Source organism: Fukomys damarensis, unplaced genomic scaffold, assembly GCF_012274545.1.
Source record: "Fukomys damarensis isolate Sample0158 unplaced genomic scaffold, DMR_v1.0_HiC HiC_scaffold_24, whole genome shotgun sequence".
NCBI classification, from domain to species: Eukaryota; Metazoa; Chordata; class Mammalia; order Rodentia; family Bathyergidae; genus Fukomys; species Fukomys damarensis.
The window spans coordinates 28,423,065-28,429,857 of NW_022900936.1; the positions used below are offsets into that span (position 1 = coordinate 28,423,065).

The 6,793-nt window shown below is 38.7% G+C and overlaps 1 pseudogene; it reads right to left on the reverse strand.

Moving 5' to 3' along the window:
* Positions 1-833: 833 nt before the first annotated feature.
* Positions 834-2,246, reverse strand: LOC104877269 (annotated as a pseudogene).
* Between the last annotated feature and the right edge of the window lie 4,547 nt (positions 2,247-6,793).

Below are 6,793 nucleotides of genomic sequence, written 5' to 3' on the forward strand. Positions count from 1 at the left end.
CACTCCTGTCTTGGGACTATTTTCAGCTTTTGAATCTTTTCAACCTTAAAAACAAATAGAATTAAGGTATCAAGTCAATTCTCTTTTTTTAATGATGCAAAATATTTATTCCAAGTCAGTTATTTTTTGCAGTAGTTTTCCCCCCTCAACAAACTTGTGATAACCACATTTTTTTAAATCTGTGAATAATGTTATTAAAATAATCGTAACCATTGACTCACAAAAATTTATATTGTACAATCAACCCTGAATATCAAGGCTAACAAGAATAACACATTTTCTATATCGAAATATTTTATAGCTGTACCAAAAAAAAAAAAAAAGAAAAGAAAGAAAACAAGAACAAAAAAAAACCCATATGCTTGGTTAAGGGCTAAAGTTATCTGAGCAGCCAAAAATAAAATAAAATATCCAAATTATTAGCATTAATTTAATACAATTATAACTTCAGTTGTTACTTTGTCAGTGACAGTGTTGCTCGAGCACAGGTTTGAGTGAGGGCCCCATGCTGGTAGTGGAAGCTGCTGCTGCAGGCCAGCTCCTCTCCCTCTCTGCACTGCCAGCTACTGCCTGTGCATTGCCCCATATGTTCTGCATGTGTATTTTAAAAATCTTTCCCACCACACAAACATCTCTATTAAGCAGGTAACAGGAAAGAACAACAACAAAAGCTCAACAAGTCGACTGCTCTCTCTTTGGGATATGGTTATTTCCCTTGTGCATGAAGTATTCAAAATAAGAAAAGGAAAAGCAAGACTGCAATTTCTTTTGCATATTCCAGAAACAACCAAGCTGAGTTTACTGCTTCTGATGAACTGCGAACATTTCTGTGCCTACTTCCAGGCATCATCATCTGATGTCTCACTACAACTTGTTTCAGTGCCTGAATCCTCAAACTGCTTTACAAGTGTTTCTCCAAGGGAAGAAGAGGCTCAAACTGCAGCTCTGCAAGAAGCCATTCTTTCCAAAGCCGTTTCTTCTCAGCTGCTCTGTCTTCATGTGAAACTCTTTGAGCTCTTCCTCTGTGAGTGGAAGGCAATTTTCATCATTTTCAGGATATTCCTGACATCCCATTACTTTCAATAGCCTGTATTCTGCTTCTAGAGAGTGTGAGACAACCTCCTCTTCTTCCACAATGGGGAGAAAGAGGCCATTCTGAAGACAGCCTTCCTTCCCATTTTCCTTTGGTTTGGGTGTGCTGTTGTCCTCCAAATCCTCCAGCTTGTCACAGCCTCTGTTTTTGGAGAACTCTCCATTCTGGTCATCCTTCAGAGTCTTCAGGAACTCACTCTTCCTGTGGTTCAGCAGGTCAACTTGATCAGATGGGAGGAGCTGATATCAACAGGAGGGCTAGTGATGGAGGGACTCTCTTTGGGGGAATTTAGAACTATACTACAAGCCAGTATCATTGATTTGTCAACAGAGATTGGTTGGGTAAAAACAGACTCCTGGCTAGAGGAAAGGGATCCTGATTTGTGTTCCATTCTGTTAGCTTTCCATGCATTGGGCTTGGAAGGAGGTAGTGCAGGCTTAGGAGCCAGGTTCTTATAGATACTTGGAACCATGGTTGGTGATTTATTTCCATTTGCATGGTGAGATCCTAGTGAGTGATTGCAGCAGAGAAGGCAGCAGTAGGATCTTCTTGAGAAACTCCTTTGATTACTAGCATCTTGGAAGGCTGCTTGGCAGTAGGTGGGTTTTCCCACACTCCAAAAGGGGTCCCAATAGATTTGCATGGTTGATTGTATTTGCCATCTTCTGGATTTAAAGAAGGAAAGTCTTCCTCTTCAAATTGCAATTTTTCCACTTTGTCTGCTTCTTTCTCTAACCTCTGTAGGTGGCTTTTCCTGAAAGGCACAGACTTTTGGGGAGTGGAAGCTGCCATTCCAGTGTCAAAGGTTCCCTGTGGCATTTCTACTACGCTAGCTTGTGCCATCACGACCCTGAGAAGAGCTGTTCCAATCAGATAAATTCCCTGTGATTCCAGTGTATGTTCCCGTAGAGACACCAGAGTACACAGAATCATGGCAAAACAAGAAGCACTAGTGCCAGGAATCTTCTGTAGTTTGTAAAGGAACATTGTTAAAAAAAGCCATCAGAGGAATTGTGTCAATGGTGGCTTATTCCAAATCTACCTTCTCCTCGGGGTAGGTGGTCTCCATGTTTTTCAAATGCTGCTGTAAGTGACTTAGCGGACTTAGTGTTGAAAAATTTGTCGAAAAAGGAACAAAGTCATGTTGCACCATTTAGGTCCAGTTTCTCTTTTCAGCAACCTCATGGCCAGGATCCCAGAGTGTAACCTCTGTGGTCCTGTTTTCTGAACTCCTTGAGGTTACCAGCTGGACCACCAGAGAGATTTTCTTTTCCTTTTCCTCTTTTGAGTTTACTGGTACTTTTTAGGTATACAGTACAGTTACATTCATCATTGGGATCTTGTACCTTTACATGACAGGTCTTGGTTCTCACATTCTCCTCATAACCCTTCCCTCCCTTCACCCGCTCCACACTTCCCTATTAACAAATACTTTATTTCAATTTTTTCATGTTCTCATATTTTTTTCTTTCCCTTATTTCCTTTCCCCTACCCTTCCCATTTCCCCTACACCTTTAGCCCTTTTTTCCTATTACACAATGTCAATTATACTATTAGGATCTTATTTGCAATTATAGCTTTACACACCAGAGAAACTATTCAGTATTTACACATGTGTGACTTATTTATTTCACTTAAGAGCATAACCTTAATATGCATCCATTTTTCCTATGAATAACTCTAATTTCCCATTCTTAATGGTTGAGTAGTATTCCATTTTATAGAAAATCCACATCTTCTTTATCCAGTCTTCAACTGATGGGCAACTGGGCTGTTCCCAAGTTTTAGCTACTACAAATCGTGCCACTATAAACAGGGGTGCACATATATCACTGTAGTATGATTATTTTAATTCCTTTGGGAAGATGCCCAGTAGAGGGATGGCTGGATCAAATGGAACCTCTAGTCCCAGATCTTTGAGGTTTCTCCATATTGATTTTCATAGTGGTTGCACCAGTCTGCACTCCCACCAGCAATGGAGAAGGGTTCCTTTCTTCCCATTACCCTGCCAACATTTGTCATTGGTTGATTTCCTGATAGCAGCCATTCTTTCTGGGGTGAGGTAGAATCTCAGTGTTTTATTCATCTGCAACTCTCGAATGACCAGTGATGTGGAACATCTTTTCATATATTTATTTCTGCTTTTACTTCTTTGTATGGAAATGTCTGTTCATTTCAGATGTCCATTTTTGAATTGGGTCTTTATATTTGGGAGGCTCAATTTTTTTGAGTTCTTTATATATTCTAGATAACTGTCCTTTGTCTGAGGAGCAGCTGGTAAAACCTTTTTCCCACATTGTCATTTGTCTCTTAGTTCTGTTGATGGCTTCTTTTGCAGTGCAGAAGCTTTTTAATAAGATGAGATCCCACTTGTTCATTCTTTGTGCTAGTTCCCATGCTACTGAGGATTTGTTCATGAAGTCTTTTCCTATGCCAATGTCTTTAAGAGTTCTATCTAACTTATTTTCCAGAAAATTCAGTGTCACTTTTTTAATATTTAGATCTTTAATCCATTTGGATTTTAATTTAGTGCATGGTAAAAGATTAGGGTACAGTTTTAATCTTTGGCAGGTTGAAATCCAGCTTTTCTAACACCATTTATTAAAGGGATATCTTTCCTCCATTGAGGATGGTTGGCTCCTTTGTCAAAGATGAGTTATCTGAGTACATCTGGACTTGTTTCTTTATCTTCCAATCAATTCCACTGATCCTTGGGTCTGTTTCTTTGCAAGTACCATGCTATTTTTGTCACAGTGGCTTTGTAGTATAGTTTCAAATTAGAATTTGTTATACCCATTGCCCTGTCTCTGTTGCCTAGAGTGGCTTTTGCTATTCTAGGTCTCTTCTGGTTCCAAATGAATATTTGGATTGTTTTCTCTAGTTCTGTGAAATATACTGTTGGAATTTCAATTTACATTGCATTGAATCTGTATAGCAGTTTTGGTGGTATGGCCATTTCCACTATGTTCATTCTTCCTACCCAGGATCAGGGGATATGTTTTCATTTTTTTACATCCTCTTTGATCTCTTTTTTTCAGAGTGCTGTAGTTTTCAGTGTAGTGGTCTTTTGCTACCTTCATTAGACTGATTCGTAGATACTTCATTTTTTCTAATGCTATTGTGAAAGGAATTGTTTCCCTAATTTCTCTCTCAGTGAGTTTGTTATTTGTGTACAAGAAGGCTACTGATTTTTTTAGTGTTTATCTTGTATCTAGCTAATCTGCTGAAAGTTTCAATTAGGTCTAGAAGTCTTTTGGTGTAATTTTTTGTGTCTTCAATATAGAGTATCATATTGTCAGCAAATAAAGACAGTTCAACTTCTTCCTTTCCTGACTTTATTGCTTTCTCTTGTCTAATTGTTGTGGCTAGTGTTTCAAGAACTATATTGATCTGCTATGATTCTGATGGGTTCTCTTTTGCATGTGATTTGTTTCTTTTCTCTTACTGTTGGTAGTATTTGTTTTTCTGTTGCTTTTCTGGGATCTTGATTATTATATGTCTAGGTGTATATCTTTTTTTGATCATTCCTAGTTGGAGTGCTTTATACCTCAATTATCTGTATGTCAAATTCTTCCCCTCTGTTTGGGAAGTTTTCTGTCATTAATTCTGTGAACAGCTTTTTTAAGTCATTTGTATTTTCTCCTTCTACTTCATGGATTCCTATTACTCTTATGATATTCTTATCTCTGTCATCTAGGAGTTGTTGGATCTATTTCTCATGATCCATTACTGTTTTTAAGAGACCTCTCTTTTCATGGTCACTGAAAGCAATCCTAACTTCTATGTCTGAAATTCTATCTTCACAGTCATTTATCTGCTGTGAAAACTGTCAAAAGAGTTTTTAATCTCCTGGATATCTGTTTGAATCTGTTTCATGGATTCCTTTTCTTTCCTATGTTGGGCATTACTTCCAGTGCTGAGTTCAGAGTGTCCTGGTGGTTGACTGTTAGACTTTTCAACCTCACTTCCTCTAGAGTTTGCCATTGGTGAACTGGAAGTTTGTCTTTCTGTCTTGCTTAAGTGTTTTCTCATTTTTATTTTTGTTGTTGGGTTGTCTTTGGTTTAATTCCTGGGTTATTACTTAAAACTTCCTGATATAGTTGCTCTTTAGCTTTTGAGTCTCTAATGACTCATAGATATTCTTATTTTCATAGTATCCAAAAGGACAACTCATGAAAACAATCACAACCCTTTAGCCCAACTGATACAATCAGCAACACTATAGGATCAAGCACAGCTTACAAATTGACTCTTTGCGGTAGTCATTAATCTATCACCTTTAAACCATGTTAATTAAATCAAAATCAAAAAGCAGCCCAAAATATGTGTGCAGTTAATAAACTTTTCAATATAGTATCTTTTCCCTTTAGGATGGGGGCTTAGACAGAGTTAGGATGAGAGGAGTAGATAGGTAGAAGAATTGGAGAATGTTTCAAATGAAGGATAACCATAGGATGACCACACAGACTTTAGGAAACTGTAGAAGACAAGAGGGAAAGACAGAGTGCAAGAGTAAGGACAAGAATATAATAAATTAACAGTAATAGGGGCTCACTCTCCTTTGAAACTATTGACACTTTAGTGAAGGAAAATGAGAGAAGAAATGAAAAAAAGAGAGAAGAAAGAACAATAAAAGAAGAAATCTGAGCTAGGGCAGGAAAAGGAACAGAAAGGGAGATGAAGAATATTTTAAAGGAGTAAGAGACTGAGTTGGAAAAAGAAAACAGAAAAGAGAATTTGCAGAGTGGAATGAGGAAAACAAAGAAGAAAAAGAATTTAAAGGGCCTTTTTCAGACTATATCTCTGCGGTCACAATAGACAATGTAAGCAGCCATGTGCAGAAGTAAGTCATTTAGTCTCAGCTAGCCAATGGCTGACTCCTGAGATTAAGGCTGAATTTAGGATGCAAGGCCCAAATTGAGCTCCCTGACCTCCTGCAGGGTTGAATTCTGCAAGGTTCTACTACTGGTTTCCTCTGCCCTTTCTCTGAAGATATTCAAAGTTCTTAGGGAATATGGTGATCTCTCCAATTTACCAACTATGGAGATCTGCTGTGCCTTTATTACAGTTGTTCGCACTTCTGTTTTATCTTCTGGAGCTCAGAAAAATGACCTGTATGACCATCTGTGCCTCTTCAGAGTGGATCCAAGAACTAACACAATCAGGAAGCCTGAGAGAATGGTGTGTGTGTGTGTGTGTGTGTGTGTGTGCATTACAGCAGCACCCATGCAGCCAAGTCCTTATCGCTTGGCTTGATGCAGTCAGAGTGAGGACGGGATCTCTTCATGGCTGACCAGAAACTCCTCCTTCCACTGGATGCAGGCAGTGCAAGATTTTCTTCTTAAAAGGGAGCTTAAGTAGCCTGGTCAGCAGCACACCATGTGATGAAGCACAAAGAAGCCCAGCTCCTTGTGACTCACTTTCTTAGTCCTTTGACTGCTCATTCTCAACTACTTGCAGACAGTTTCCAAAAGGAGGAAGGGGAGAGGGGAAAGTGGAAGGGGTACATAAATAGTATTTGTTGCATTTTAAAAGAGTGGTAAGGGCAGAGGATTTAGCTCAGTGGTTCTGCTACCTGTCTCTCATGCACAAAGCCCTGAGTTTGATAACCAATACCAAAAAAGAAGAAGAAGAAAAAAAGAGGGGTACGGAGAAAAAGTTATGTCTATGTTCACCTCATTCAACTTTCTTAAGTAACAG